This window comes from Entelurus aequoreus, linkage group LG03 (assembly GCF_033978785.1).
Source record: "Entelurus aequoreus isolate RoL-2023_Sb linkage group LG03, RoL_Eaeq_v1.1, whole genome shotgun sequence".
In the NCBI taxonomy this organism is placed as follows: domain Eukaryota; kingdom Metazoa; phylum Chordata; class Actinopteri; order Syngnathiformes; family Syngnathidae; genus Entelurus; species Entelurus aequoreus.
The window spans coordinates 45,599,982-45,616,687 of NC_084733.1; the positions used below are offsets into that span (position 1 = coordinate 45,599,982).

The 16,706-nt window shown below is 43.9% G+C and overlaps 1 pseudogene; it reads right to left on the reverse strand.

Annotated features, from left to right (window-relative positions):
* Positions 1–2,409: 2,409 nt before the first annotated feature.
* Positions 2,410–3,612, reverse strand: LOC133645676 (uncharacterized; annotated as a pseudogene).
* Positions 3,613–16,706: the final 13,094 nt, after the last annotated feature.

Consider the following 16,706-nt stretch of genomic DNA (forward strand, 5'->3'; position numbering starts at 1 on the left):
GTGTTTTATTTCTGTAAATCTAACTTTTAATGTGCATTTGTATGACAGTATATGACAGTATATTGCTTCTACAGACAGGATATTCAACTAAAGTGTTTTGGAGGCAACATTTCCAGAGAAGCTAAGGACCGGGGGGGTAGACTTCTCCCTTTACTATTAGACTTATTTTGTATATTCCGGAGAACCAGCATCTTCTACAGTAGACATTTGATTTTGGTCTATTATTTTTTTCAGTTACAGGAGTGCTCTGTTGTTTTTGAAGTCCTTCTGCAAAAATGTAAGTCTCTCAAAAGTTTTATGAACTGAACTCGCGGGCCACCAGTTGATTAGCCCAAATGATGAAAAGGAGAGAACCTAAAATGGAACCTTGAGGAACACCACTTGTAATGGCAATCTTCACCTTCAAATGTTCCGATTAATTGTCATTACTCAACAGGTTTGAGGGAGTGATCCTACACAGTAGCAAACATTGTATATAAAGTAAGGTCGAGTCGGCAATCCAGTTTATGCATATTTATTAACGAACTTGCAGGGTGAATGAAACATACCAGGGATTTTTGCAGTGATATTGTGTTATTTGTTCTCCTGCCTGTTGCTGTGTGCTGTTGTCTGCTGCTGTCTGCTGCTGGTAAGAACGGTTTGTGCTCCCACACCTGAGTCCTTCCTCGTTTGGCTCACCTGTGCTCCTACATATGCCTTCCCCCCTGCCCTGCTCAACCAAAATGCCCGCCACCTAGTGACAAAAGAAAGTAATGCCAACACAAAAATAAAGATGCCTTAAATGGCTCCTACACACCGGCCCCTAATTGTTTACACTGTAACAATTACTTGAAAGGGAGCCATTCAAATTCACTTTTACACGATTCTTCTTCTCTGTTTTTTTTTCTTCATAATTTCAAAATAAAAATATGTTGGCATTTATAGTTCATTAATCTTGAATCTTAATTAATCTTCAATTTCAGTCTTTTGGAGGAGACATATCTTGGTTATTGGTCTTTCCAGTATGCTGTTTTTGGTCTTTAGTCGAACTGTGCGTACAAGACCTTTTGCATCAGGAATAGTTTCCAGTATTCTCCCCAGTAACCAGGATCCTCGTGGGGCAGTGGAATCGACCACCACCACAATGTCACCAGGGGCAAAACTTCTCTTGGCTCTGGTCCATCGCTGATGATCTTGGATTAAAGGTAAGTATTCTTTTGTCCATCGTTTCCAAAAGAGATCTGCCATGTATTGTACTTGTTTCCATCTACGTTTGATGTACAGATCCTCCTTTACAAAGAGTCCAGGTGGCAATATCGGATTGGTTTTTAGCAAAAGAAGATGGTTTGGGGTCAGCGCTTCCAGGTCCATGGGGTCATCAGAGGATTTGGTTATGGGTCGGTCATTTAAGATTGCTTCAATCTCACACATTAAAGTTTGCAATCCTTCATCATCAAGTACTTGTTGACGAAGAACAGAGCGCAATACACTCCGTATCATGCGGATTAGTTGTTCCCATACACCACCGTGATGGGAAGCTGCAGGGGGATTAAAGTTCCACTTTATACCTTGCTGTAGCATAGCGTTCTGGATTTTATCCTGATTCAAGCTGTTCAATGCTGTCTTTAATTCTTTTTCCGCTCCTACAAAGTTTGTACCATTGTCCGATCTCAGAGATTAAACTGGACCTCTTCGACAGATGAATCTCCTTAATGCATGGATACAGGAGTCTGTGTCAAGTATATGTGCAACTTCCAGGTGTACTGCCCTGCTTGCCATGCAGGTGAAAATTACACCATACCTTTTAACAAGACTTCGTCCTCTTTTGATTTCTATAGGACCGAAATAGTCCACTCCTACATTCGTGAATGGAGGTTTGTCTAGTTGGATTCTTTCCAAAGGTAAGTCTGACATTTTTTGCTCTCCGACTTTACTTCTCTGTCGTTTGCACACAATACAGTCATTTATGACTTTTCTTGCAGCAGAGTTGGCTTTGATGATCCAATATTTTTTGTGGAGACAAGACAGCATGTAATTTCTTCCTGCATGTCCGAGTTGCTTATGGATGTGGCATAATAGTAGTGTGGATATGTGGAGGTCCTTAGAGAGAATAATCGGATGTTTGATTTCTTCAGGCATTGCTAGCCTATTCAGGCGACCACCTACTCTGAGAAGTCCATCCTTCAGCACTGGATCCAATTTGTACAAATGACTGTTTCTTTTGACATTTTTCTCAGTCTGTAGAACAGACATTTCCCCTTGAAATCTTTCACCTTGACTGAATGAGATGACTGCATTCTCTGCTTGGATTAGATCTTGGGGATATAAGCACTGTCCATGAAGTGTGGCTTTAAATACTTGCATCTCCTCTTCAATCTTCTTCTTTAATTTGACAGGATCATTTTCAACACTACTCACAGCAGTTTGAACTTATTTTCTTTTCCTAGTCAGTTGCAAGAGTGCGGTCTTTACTTTTAAAAGCCAGGCTGTTGCAATCTTCAGTCTCATCCAGGATGAGAAGTAGTGGATGAAATAGTTAGTTGGGTTCAACTGACTTTTGACAATGGCATTTACTGTGATGCCAGGTTTGATCTCTGGATCATCAACAGAGATTTTGGATTCAACTTGCAAGATTGGCCATTCTTGGCTTGCTTTCCAGAGAAAATCTTGTCCTCTTATCCAATTTTTGTAGCGTAGGAAGCGATCTGCTGTCAGCCCTCTTGATGCTGCATCTGCAGGGTTTTCCTTTGTGCTCACGTATCTCCATTGTGATATGTCGGTAGCATCCCTTACAAAAGAGACTCTGTTTGCTACAAATGTTTTAAAGCGTTTGGTTTCGTTGCTTATGTATTTAAGCACGGTTGTGCTATCCGTCCAGAAAAATTATTTCTCCAGTTTTAACTGTAGATCCTTTCGCAGCATTGTGTCAACTTTGACAGCGAGGACAGCTGCAGCCAGCTCTATTCTGGGAATTGTAATTTATTTTAATGGTGCCACTCTTGATTTTCCTATGATGAATGCAACATGCACTTCTTTGTTTTTGTTTTCCAGTCTTAGATATGAGACGGTTCCGTAGCCACTCTCACTGGCATCCGAAAAGTGATGCAGCTGTGAGTGTGTGATTTGACCAAAGTGTGTAGGCTTCATGCACCGGTCAACTTTAAACTCCTTCATTTTGCTGAGATCTGCTAGCCATCCTGTCCACTGTTGAGAGAAAACATGTGGTATGGTTTCATCCCATCCAAGCTTTTCCTTGCAGAGCTCCTGCATAATCATTTTGGCTGGCAGAGTAAATGGTCCTAGAAATCCTGAAGGGTCGTATACAGAGCTGACCACAGACAAAATGCCACGTCTAGTGTGTGGTCTTTCTGGTACAACAACTGTGAACTTGAACACATCAGTTTCCACACACCAGTGTAGTCCTAGGGCTCTTTCCTTTGGTAGATTGTCCTTGTCCAAATCCAACTCCTTGATTTCTTTAGCCCTGTGCTCTTGTGGAATAGATGTTAATACAGCACGGCTGTTGCTGATCCATTTGGACAGAGTAAACCCACCCATTTGGCAGAGAGCAGTCAGATCTTTTACTAATTGTACTGCTTCTTGTTCTGTGGGAATCGAACGTAAAACAGTCATCTACATAAAAGTTATGGCGTACTGTGTCTGTCACCTCAGGTGGAAAATGAGCTTGGTTGTCTTCAGCAGTTTTCCTCAAAGCGAAATTTGCACAACTTGGTGATGACACAGCTCCAAATAGATGTACCTTCATCCTATATTCATCAGATCTTGCTGCATATCACCGTCAGGCCACCATAAGAATCTCAGGTAGTCGACATGCTTATCAGACACCTTAACCTGATGGAACATGGCTTTAATGTCTGCCATCAAGGCAACCGGTTCTTGTCTGAATCTGATGAGGACTCCGATAAGTGAGTTGGTAAGATCAGGACCCTGAAGTAGTTCACAGTTCAGTGATGTTCCTTTAAAGACTGCACCACAGTCAAAAACAACTCTTAATGTTCCTTTTTTTGAGTGGTGCACACCATTATGTGGAATATACCAGAGTCTTCCATCTTTTCTATTCAGCTGGTCTGCTGGTACCAATTCAGCATAGCCACTGTCAATCATATCTGTGAGGAAAGATGTATATTCTTTATGGAACTTTTCATTTTTGTTGAACTTGCGTTTCAGGCTCTGGATGCGTTGCTCTACAATACAACGGTTGTTCGGCATGATGGGATCTTCTTCTTTAAAAGGTAATTTTAAACAGTAATGTTCATCTTTAATCTTTGCAGAGTGACTCACAATATCAAGAAACTTTTCCTCTTCTCTTGACATTTCCTCTATTTCCTTACTGGATCTTTCACTGAAATCTTGGTTGTACTGTTTGACTAATAACTCCTCCAGGTTTAGAATAGATATTCTATTGACATCAGCAACAGGGCAGCCATTATGCCTGCTGGTGTCATCTCCTTTTAAAGGACCATAAATGACCCATCCCAATAGGGTCCTCACTGCGTATGGCCCGTCCTCCTGGCTATTGACCACCTCCCAGGGTTCCAGTACCTTAGAGGCATTCGTGCCAATGAGGAGGTCGATGTCAGAGTCAATTTCAGGTAATGTGATATGATTTAGATATGGCCAGTGTTTCAAATCCTGCTGTTTTGGAATATTGTGTGGTGAAACTGGCATGGTTTTGTGTGTAAATACATCAGGCAATTGAATAAAGTCATTCGTATTTATCCTGGCTATTTCCAGCCCAGTGATGTGGTAGCTGGTTTTGGGTTTCACTTGATTCATGGTTTTGAGAAGGATGTTTGTTCTTTGTCCTGAAATGTTCAGTCTTTGCATCAGTTTTTCTGTGCAGAATGTGGAGGTGCTTCCATGATCCAAAAATGCATATGTTTGTAACGCTGTGTCTCCTTTGTTGCTTTTAACTTGTACAGGTACAATGGAGTAGATGGAGGGGTGGTTCCCGGCCCCAATATGACCACAAGTATGCTTGGGAGGTGGGACAACAGCATTGGTTCCAATTGATTTGGTTTGTGTTTGTTCTGTCTGTTCAATGTGGAGTATTTGTGGATGTTGTTGTTTACAGATTTCACATAATAGACGATTTCTGCAGTCTCGACTTAAATGTCCTATTTTCAGACAGCCAAAACAGACTCCTTTTTCCTTTATGAAGTCTATTTTTTCTTTGTGCTTCTTCTTCTTGAATTGTGGACAGCACTCCAGTGTGTGACCACTCTTCTTACAGAACAGACAACTGTGAGATTTGACAATCATCAATCCTTTTTCCTTCATTTGACTCCACAGTTTCTATGGGTATTAATGTTGTTGCAAAGTTGCTTCTTGGACTTGACTTTACTCTTGGCGTAGGGACGGATGAGGGTTTGACAGTTGATTGCTTATGGTCCTGAATGTTACCAAACAGTGGATCAGAGAGTATTTTGACTTGTTTTTCAATAAAGTTCACAAGGTCTGGGAAAATGGCACGATGGCCTTGCTTCTCCTGTAGGTCACAGGCCTTGTTCCTCCACTGCTCTCTGAGCTTGTATGGAAGCTTTAGGATGATGGTCCTCATATTAGAAACAACATTCATTTCTTCCATATAGGCCAGATTTTCCATTGCATTGGAACAACTTCTGAGGAGTAGAGAGAATGCTCTCAATCCTTTTATATCCTCCAATTTAATTGTTCCCCAGGAAAAAGCCTTTTCCATATATGCTGTTGCAATATGATATTCATTACCAAAATGTTCCTTGAGTAGCTGTCTTGCCTTCTGGTAGCCCTGGGACGGAGGCATATGTTGGCAACTTTGAACCAGCTCTTTTGGATGCCCTCTAGTATATTGTTCCAAATAATGCAAACAGTCATAGGTGTCACACTTTTTCTCCACTCCATATTCAAATGCCCTTATAAAGGTTTCATACTGAAATGGATCTCCATCAAACACAGGTACGTCTCTTGATGGTAAGGAGGAATGGACATTCTGCTTAACCAATAAGGCATTGAAATCATGTTGTGCTTTTAGTAAATCAAGAATGTGATCTTGTTTGATGGCATTTGTGACAGGGGATGTAGTGTGAACTGTATGACCTTTAACATCCTCTTTTTTCATTTGTATAGTTGATTTTGACAGATTGTCAGTTTGCATTAAAGAGTGAGCAGCCTGTCTTGGAGTCATGTAATGAGCTTCGGTATATTTTTCATATATGAATTGTTTTGGCTTCCCAACCTGTGTGTCAGAGAGGGGCATTGTTTTCTTTGGAGCAGCAGCTCCCTTGTGGGATTCAGAGCTCATTCTTGACACTCTTGATCCTTCCCTAGATCCCATGGTTGCAAAAACTTGCTCCCTTGCATTTGCTGCTGCAAGCTTGGTTTCCATTTCCAACTTTTCCTTTTCCATTCTGAGTTGTTCCTGTTGTTTTGCGAATTGTTCCTGTTGAATTCTTTGTTGTGATTCAATCTGATGTTTTTTCTCCAATGCAGCAGCTTCTGCCATTAGAGCAGCCTTTTCGGCCTGGGCTCGAATGCGAGCAGATGAGGTAGAAGAGGTTGTTGATATGGAACTGCGTGTCATTGAGACATTTGATGCACTGTCCTGGGGTCCAATATCGGAAAGTGTAACACATAAATGTTCATTATGGGCAAGTGGGACATGCATTTCATCTTGGACTTGCGTTTCAACTGAGCCATGTGTTTCAGAGACATGCAATTGTGACTCCTCTTCCACAGGGGCAGTGTCATGTGTGGTTAGCTTTTTCTTTTCTGATAACCATTCATGCACAAGTTTTATGAAACCTTCGAGTATCTTAATCTTTTCTTGAAACCAGTCATCTTTTCTATCAAGTTCCTCTTCAGACAATGGTAAGGCAATCAATGAGGAATGATTTTCCCTTGCCTCTCCACACAAATGAATCAATTCATCCAAGTGACCTCTTACAGCATTTGCATTTTCATCATTTTCATTTGAATGCATGAGTTGCTTCATTGTGTCCCTTATTTTAGCAGCTTTTTTAACACATGCTCCTATTGCTTTATGATAATTGTCAACTTTTATTTCCAAACCTTTGGCAGTATACGTTATGGCTCGTTTTCCCTTTCCAAAATATTGTACATTTTCCTTTTCAGGATCCACATTTTCGCCACCTTGTGGCTGTACATCATCTTTGCCACCAGACATAATTGGCCAAGTCCCTTGTGCTGCTTTCAGCTCCACACAACTCACCCTATAGAGCTGGCAGGTGTTTCCAATCACCCTGGCTGATGAGCAGCAGCGTGGCCGTGGCACAGTTTGTCCTCTTGCGGCTTTTTGATGGCCTTCGGTGTTCTTCTTGTTGTCCTTTTCACTCGAAGAGCACCGTTCTTACTTGAATGTAATGACAATCTTCACCTTCAAATGTTCCAATTTATTGTCATTACTCAACAGGTTTGAGGGAGTGATCCTACGCAGTAGCAAACATTGTATATGAAGTAAGGTCCAGTCGGCAATCCAGTTTATGCATATTTATTAACGAACTTGCAGGGTGAATGAAACATACCAGGGATTATTGCAGTGATATTTGTAGAAACGTGATGTCCACTCTTGCTTTATAGAACTGTGTTTAATGAACACTTTCAAACATTAATCATACTCAGCTGTACGCTTTACCGGCATCGCTACCGCTCTCAATGTTGTGAACCTTTTTACTTCCGGGATCACGTGAGAGACTCGTGAACTCAGTCTCTTAAAGGGGCCGTGCCAATTTTCACAACATTACATCCCTCCTTTTCTTTCAAAGTAAATGTCCTTGTTTCTGTTGAAAAAAAAGAACTGTATGGTGACACTTAACTTAAGTCAAACTAAAGATTTTGCCAGTTCAAACTTTCACAATGACAATACAATACAAATATTTTAACTGGATAATAAATGCCTCCTGACATTAGTATACAGGAGCAAATAGAAGTTCTAAAGTTAATTCAGTCCAAGAGTCTCCTTGGGAGTCGTCTGTCGGCTCTGACAGGGTATCTCCTCTGGTCTTGATCCGGACCTTGTTGTTGTCGTTGTTGATCCTGGTCATGAATCTGATCACCGGTACTGTCCTCATCATCATCATCATCATCATCATCACTGCTGTCACTGTCACAATTCAGTGGGACAAATGGTTGGTGTTTGAGAAGCTTATACAGGGACCTGTGAATGGTGACTTCATGTCCCTGTCTTTTTGCGGTGACCATTGTTCCTTTCACTGAGATGACCTTGTATGGCTTGGGGTTGAATGGTGTGACCATTTTCCCGGTTCTCCTCTGACGTATCAGGACAACATCACCCTGTTTCAACTGTGAGTGCACGGCATTCCTCCTTTCATCCGCATATAGTTTCATTTGCGTCTTCCTTAGTGCATCAGTTTCCTTGTGGTCGTTGTCGTCGGTGGGGTGAGAGATGGAGGGCAGTTTTATTGACATGGGTCGAACAAAGAATAATTCTGCTGGAGACCGGTTGGTGGTGTGGTGAGGAGTGGCGCGATAGTTGCGAAGGAACTTGTACAATTCTTGCTTCCATGGCTTACCTTCGACCATGGCAGTGTGCACAGCCTTGATTAAAGGTCTGTTGAATCTTTCAACTACTGCATTGGCCTGTGGTGGAAACCGAGGTAGTGAGCAAAATCACAGAATATATTGCCTGAGAATGGGGGTCCGTTGTCACTCTTGACGACTTCTGGCGTGCCCACCAAGGAAAATATTTTATCCATGACAGGGATTATTGTGTGTGCTGAGGTTGAGGATGTGATCTCGACAAAGGGGAATCTTGAGTATTCGTCCAGCATAACAAACAGGTAATCACCGGAGGGTAGGGTGACCGCAAAAGTCCACGGAGACATTTTTCCAGGGTCCAGTTGGGAGTTCAGACATTTGTAGTGGCTGGTGTTCCGTTCTCGGTACTGATGACTGACATGGGATGCACTGAGACACTAGTTCTTCTGCTTGCTTGTCTATTCCAGGGAACCAGACCTTTTCTCGGAGTAGCTGCTTGGTCTTAACTACTCCTTGATGTCCTTCATGAGCGAGAGCTAGAGCTCTAGTTTGTAGCGTTTGTGGCAGTACCAGTCTGTTGCCTCTAAGGATGAGGCTGCTGTCATCCAGGACTGTGAGCTCTTCCCTGACGTTGTGAAAGGCTTTTAACATTGAGCGATCAAATTCCGAGGGGCCGTCATACAGCTGGATCCAGTCGCCAGAGTGAATCACTTTTTTCAGGTGTAGCAGCACTGGATCCTTGACTGTCTCTCGTTGCACTTCTTGGAGAGTCATTGCTTTGGGGATTGCATGTTCTGCGATGAACCTGACATGGATCTCAGTGTCAATGTCATCAGTTGTCATACACTTGTGGAGAGTTTGCGGGTGGCGTGACATATAGTCTGCTGGATTGGATTTACCCGCTTTGTGGACTACTTGGAACTTGTAAGGTTGGAGTCTGAGAGCCCATCTTTCTATGCGTGCTGGGGGTTTGGACTTCGGATTGTTGAAAATCAGTTCCAGTGGTTTGTGGTCTGTGACCATGACAAAATCCGATCCATATAGGTACAGGTGGAAGTGTTCGCAACTCCAGACTATTGCAAGTGCTTCCCGCTCAGTCTGGGAGTACCTTTGTTCCACTGGAGTCAGGGCTCTGCTGGCGTAGGCCACAATGTGCGTTTTGTTGTTTGTTTTGTCTGTCTGTGCAAGGATGGCGCCGAGACCAACCGGGCTTGCATCCACAATGACTGTTGTCTTTCTTCCTGGATGGAAGTAGCTCATGACTGGGTGGCTGATTAGTCTGTCTTTTAGCTGAGTCAGGGCATTTGTATGTTTATCTGTCCAGTGCCAGGCCGCATCTTTCTTTGTAAGTTCACGAATCGGCTGGGTGATTGATGAGAAGTCTGGAATGAAGCGAGCACTGTAGTTAGCCATTCCTAGTAGACTGTGGACTTCACTCTGATTCTGAGGCAGCGGCATGTGTGTGATGGCCTGGATCTTCTTAGGGTCAGGTGAGACACCATCTTTTGAAAAGACATAGCCATAAAATTCCAAAGACTGTTTGTTAAACTCACACTTTTGCTCATTGATTGTGAGGTTGTTCTCAGCGAGTCTCTTGAAGACTGCCTCCATGGAACGATCGTGATCTGCAGGTGTGGCCCCAAATATGATAATATCGTCACTGAAATTTCTGACCCCTGGTATTCCGTGCAGCACGTTTTGAATTGTGTGCTGGAAAACTTCTGCTGCCGACGATATTCCAAAGATGAGCCTCGTATATCTCCTGAGTCCCACGTGTCGAAAATGTGGTGATGTATCTCGATTCGGGTGCTAATTCCAGTTGATGGTATCCTGCGTTGAGGTTCAGCTTTGAGAAGATAGTTGCACCGTTGAGATCGTGTATGATGTCATCCACTGTTGGTGATATGTGCCTTTCTCTCTGGACAGCTGTGTTGGGCAGGCGCATGTCAATGCAGAGACGGATTTTTTCAGGATTTTGGGGTTTTGGAGTCGCTACGATGGGGGACACCCATGGCGTTGGGCCATGAACTTCCTCAATAATACCCTGGTCTTCTAGGTGTTGCAGTTCCTGCTCTACTTTCTTTCGCATGTGGAAAGGAATGCGACGATGTGGTTGGACTACAGGCCGTACGCTGTCGTTGATGTGTAGCTTGACTTGGAAATTCTTTAGTTTCCCTATGCCAGTGGTGAGATTTGGATATTGCAGGAGTAGCTCTTGAGCCTTGGACATGTCCTGCTTCTTGGTCTGCGTGCAACACACTACAGCAGTAGGCCTAATTCAGTTCCTGTTGTGTGTCCCAGTAGGGAGCCATGAGCTCCTTCAGCCACATAGAAAGTTGCTTGTACAGTTTTGCCATTTGCCGAGACTGTTGTGTTTACTTTTCCTCTGAGTGGGAGTGGGGTGTTTGAACCATAGGGAAATATTTTCTTTCTAGCTTGTTCGAGCTTTACATTTGACTGTATTGTGCCGAAGGCTGTCTCATCAAGGATGTTGGCTGAAGCACCTGAATCGACTAGAACGTTCATGTTTTCACCAGCTATCACAAGCTGCCGCACTGGTAGTAGGGCGCCACCAGCTGTGCTTGTGACAAATAGGTACTCGTCATCTGTGCTTGAGTCTTGTGTAGCTACATGGCTGACAGAGGTGTGAGGTAGTTCGTCTTCATCAGTCTGAAGTGATCTGACTTGTTTATAGTTACGTGCTGTTGTTTTGTACATGCTGTGTGTTTGTTTGGTTGTCTGTTGTGAGAGACAGCCGCGCGCATAGGTGGATTAATGACCGGGCCTACCGGGCCCAGGCCCAGGGGGCCAGAGGCCCCAAGGGGCCAGGCCAACTTGGCCCCGCGGCCGCGACCCAAGCAAAACTACTTTTGCAAAAATAATAATCTTAAGCCCCAAGGGGCCAGGCCAACTTGGCCCCGCGGCCATGATCCATAGAGGGTAAGAGGCCCCAAGGGGCCAGGTCAACTTGGCCCCGCGGCCGCGACCCACAGAGGGCCAGAGGCCCCAAGGGGCCAGGCCAACATGGCCCCGCGGCCATGATCCATAGACGGTCAGAGGCCCCAAGGGGCCAGGCCAACTTGGCCCCACGGCCACGATCCATAGAGGGTCAGAGGCCCCAGGGGGCCAGGTCAACTTGGCCCCGCGGCCACGATCCATAGACGGTCAGAGGCCCCAAGGGGCCAGGCCAACTTGGCCCCGCGGCCACGACCCACAGAAGGCCAGAGGCCCCAAAGGGCCAGGCCAACTTGGCCCCGCGGCCGCGAGCCACAGAAGGCCAGAGGCCCCAAGGGGCCAGGTCAACTTGGCCCCGCGGCCACGATCCATAGAGGGTAAGAGGCCCCAAGGGGCCAGGTCAACTTGGCCCCGCGGCCGCGACCCACAGAGGGCCTGAGGTCCTAAGGGGTCAGGCCAACTTGGCCCCGCGGCCATGATCCATAGAGGGCCAGAGGCCCCGAGGGGTCAGGCCAACTTGGCCCCGATCCATAGAGGGTCAGAGGCCCCAAGGGGCCAGGCCAACTTGGCCCCGCGGCCACGACCCACAGAGGCCCCAAGGGGCCAGGCAAAATTGGCCCCGCGGCCATGATCCACAGAGGGCCAGAGGCTCTCAATCATTATTATCAAAGCTAATTCTCAAATTGGATGGATCACACAACCTCACTCACATATTCTTTATCAATTATTAAAGGTTGTTTCTGAATTTTGATCACAGAACTTAATGCAAATATTCTTGATTGATTGACAAAGCTCATTCTCAAATTTTGATTACACAACCTTACTCTGACAAATTATCATTATCAAAAAGCTCTATCTCGAATTTGGATCACAGAATCTCACTCAAGTATTCTTAGCTGTGCCCCTCCCCCATCAAGTCTTTCATAAACCGGTCTGTTCTTTTAGAATCTCCTCATTTGGTATTTTGAACTCGTGAGAGACTGCTCAAAATTTGGTTTCCTTTCCCTCAGTTCAGACTCAGAGATAATTTGAAATCATTCAACAAGAAGTTTAACGCGCGCACACACACACACACACACACTTGAGTTGAGCATTACTTGGAAATTCTTATATTTTCCATTTTGCTGTTATTATCAGCATCTTCCCATTTTGTCCTTTTCTTTCGAGAAAGTTTACAGTCTGACATTTGTCACTGCTGTCAGTTAATAACTTTTTGGTCTTTGACCCATTTTGTCATTTTCTCGATTCGATCGTCACTGACCACTCTCTCCTGTCTGGCAGACATCGTTGCTGCCATCATAGCTAGCAAGCTGCCTGCAGCGGGTCATCCCTATGTTCCCCGTCCCTATGTTACCCGGGTCCTATGTTCCCCTCTACCGGGGAACTAAGGACCCTTTTTAAAAAAAAGGGTTCTATGTTCCCCGCTGCGGGGAACGTACAACACTTTTTCCAGAAAAGGGTTCTATGTTCCCCGCTGCTTCCAATGCGCGACTAAGTAAGACGCACGCAGACACGCATGACAGAGACGCGTTTAAGTTGTCGAAGGAAGGAAGTTCGCGTTTGAGTTGCTCTATCTGCTGCCGCACGCCCTGTGACAGGTTAGGTTTAGGGATGGTTTTGGTCAGGGCACAATTTCGCCAAAAAAGTGCTCCACAACGCCCTGTGACAGGTTAGGTTTAGGGATAGTTTTGGTCAGGGCACAATTTCGCCAAAAAAAAGTGCTCCACAACGCCCTGTGACAGGTTAGGTTTAGGGATGGTTTTGGTCAGGGCACAATTTCGCAATTTCGCCAGATACAATGCAGGGAACATAGGACCCTTTTTTAGAAAAAGGGTCCTAAGTTCCCCGGTCGCATACAAAGACCCAGGAACAACCGGGGAACATAGGACCCGGGGAACATAGGACCCGGGGAACATAGGCACGCTCCCGCCTGCAGATAGCAACATTTTGGTGTCCTTTGGGAAAATATTTAGAAAGAAGACAAAAGTACACACAGTTGTACAACTATTATCTTTATGATCTTTTTTTTGTTAGTTTCTCTGTTACTGTGTGTGGCCAATTAAGCGACTTTTGGCCATACCTGGCTGGTGACATTTAGCGACTTTCTGGTTGATGTTAAGATTAATAATAGCAACAGTTCTCTTCATCTTAATGCAATTTATTGTGTCTGTCTCTCCACATTTTGCCATTAGGTACTTTGAGCTCTTGTTGGTCAGTCACTCTAAGGTACATTGTTGCTGCCATCATAGCTAGCAAGCTGCCTGCAGATAGCGACATTTTGGTGTCCTTTGAGAAATATTAAGAAAGAAGACAAAAGTACAAGACATTGTACGATTACTATCTTTTTAAAATTATTTGTTTCACTGTGTGATTGACCGACTTTGCCGCTAGATTTCGCGTCTTTTGGCCATACCTGGCTAGCGACTAAAAACATCATTTAGCGACTTTTTGGTTGTGAAGATAAGTGGTAAAAGCAGATCTTCCTGTTGGTCTTCCCACATTTTGCCATTTGGTACTTTGCACTCTTCTTGGTCACTCCAAGGCATTTGTCCCTGCCTTCAGCTAGTCACTTGGCTCTTTTGGAATATATTTCACTGTAATTGGCTCTCTCTCTCTCTTTCTCCTCAGTACAAATCAGCCTGTTCCCTTGCCATTCATCACTGACCACTCTGCTCTCCTGTCTGTCAGACATTATTGCTGCTTGCAGATAGCTTGGGGTCCTTAGAGAAAATATCAGAAGAGAAAAGTACACAATTATCTTAATTATCTTTTTTATTCAGTCAGTCCTTCAGTGAGTCCCAGTGTGTTGGCGATTAAGCAACGTTGGCATTCAATTAGCGACTTTTGGCCATACATGGCTGGCGACTCAAAAAACTAGAAAAAAAGTACAAAAAGTTGTACAATTAATATCTTTATTATCCTTAATTCCCCTGAATCCTAGAGTGTGTTGCAATTAAGCAACTTTGCTGCTAGGTTTAGCGACTCTTGTTTTGGGCATACCTGGCTAGCGACTACAAACATTATTCAGCAACTTTTTGGCTGTTAAGATTAACGTTAATAAATTAAATCCTAATACAATTTATTGTGTTGGTCTCGCCATCTTGCTATTAGGTACTTTGAATTCTTGTTGGTCTCTGCTAAGGTATCTGGCGGTTGTCTTTGCCTTCAGTTAGTCACTTGGCTCTGGAATATATTTAACTGTACTTGGCTCTCTCTTTCTCCTCAGTACAAATCAGTCTGTTCCCTTGCCATTTAGACATTTTCTTGATTGGATCATCACTGACCACTCTGCTCTCCTGCTGTCTATCAGACATTGTTGCTCCCATCATAGCTAGCAAGCTGCCTTGGTGTCCTTTGTGAAAATATTTAGATATAAGACTAAAGTGCACAAAGGTGTACAATTATTATCTTTTCAAAATATTTGTTTCACTGTCAGTGTGATTGACCGACTTTGCCGCTAGATTTCGCGTCTTTTGGCCATAACTGGCTAGCGACTGAAAACATCATTTAGCAACTTTTTGGTTGTGAAGATAAGAGGTAAAAGCAGATCTGCCTGTTGGTCTTTCCACATTTTGCCATTTGGTACTTTGCACTCTTGTTGGTCACTCCAAGGCATTTGTCCCTGCCTTCAGCTAGTCACTTGGCTCTTTTGGAATATATTTCACTGTAATTGGCTCTCTCTCTCTTTCTCCTCAGTACAAATCAGTCTGTTCCCTTGCCATTTAGACATTTTCTTGATTCGATCATCACTGACCACTCTGCTCTCCTGCTGTCTATCAGACGAATCAGTTGATTCTCTGCTCTCAATTGTCTATGCTAGTAAGCTGTTATTCTCTGCTTTGGAGTGTTGATGCTGGGTTGCTAGTTTTCTAAATCACCTCACACACTTGAAGGAAGCAGCACCGATCATAAACACACAAACAAACTCACACACACACACACACACACACACACACACACACACACACACACACACACACACACACACACACACACACATAGTTGGTTTATCTGTTGTGATAGGCAAAGAGCCAATGTGCAAAGAAAGAAGGGAAATATGGATCATAAACGTTTAAGTGGAGGAGCTAGAAAAAAAATTCAGCAAGAAAAGAAAAAAAAGGAATCAGTTTTACTTGAGAGTGTTCCAAATATCTCCAGCTTCTTCAGTACAAAGACATCTGCTGAAAGCAATTCTATAAATGCTACTGCAAATTCAGCTAAGGTTAGCAATGCACCTGAGCTAGCATGTAGCTCCCAAGATCCTGAGACCACTACAAGTGTAGACACTGAACCAAATGCTTCTGATGCTTATGATTCAACCAATTCAGCAGTAGCCAGTTGCTCGGATGAATGTGAGGTCACTGCACCTCTGGACAGCATAGAAAATGAGCTGAATCTTTCTTCAACACCATCTACAGTGACAACTCTACCTAGTGATCCCGCTAAATGGGCTGAGACCCTCACTGAGTCAATGAAGGAAGTTCTTATTCAAAGAGGTGCAAAATCATTTCACAACCGTCACAGCCATTATCCAGCTTCTGTGAGGAACAGTGGGCTAGGAGGCAAAACCCGATGCCTAAACAATGAACATTTTACTTCACACTTGCCCAATGGACAACGAGTACAAAGAGAGTGGCTGATGTACTCTCCCTCTACTGGTAATGTTTACTGCTTTGCATGCAAACTGTTTTCCCCAAAAACGCATTCTTTTGTGACAGGCTATTGTGATTGGAAACACTCAGAAAGATTTGGTGAACATGAGCGAAGTGCTGAGCACATAACCTGCATGCAAGCAGTCTTGAACCGCGCCAAAGGTGCCACAGTTGATGCAGACCTGTTCAAACAGTTTCAGGCAGAGAGCAGCTATTGGAGGCAGGTGTTACAAAGAGTTGTTGCAGTCATTAAATTCCTTGCAGAAAGGGGCCTTGCATTTAGGGGTAAAAATGAATCGTTAGGGTCTCCTCTCAATGGGAACTACCTTGGTATTCTGGAGGTCCTGGCTGAATTTGATCCCTTTCTAAAGGATCACATCAGAAAGTTTGGGCAGATGGGTCGAGGTAATACCTCATATCTGTCCTCCACCATTTGTGAGGAATTCATTGAATTGATGGGTGCAAAAACCAAACAGGCTATAGCAGATGAACTGCAAGCAAGCAAATACTACTCTATCATTGTGGATTCAACCCCAGATTTATCTCATGTGGACCAATTGACATTCATATTCCGTTTTGTTAGCAAAGAGGGCAGTGTTGTTGAAC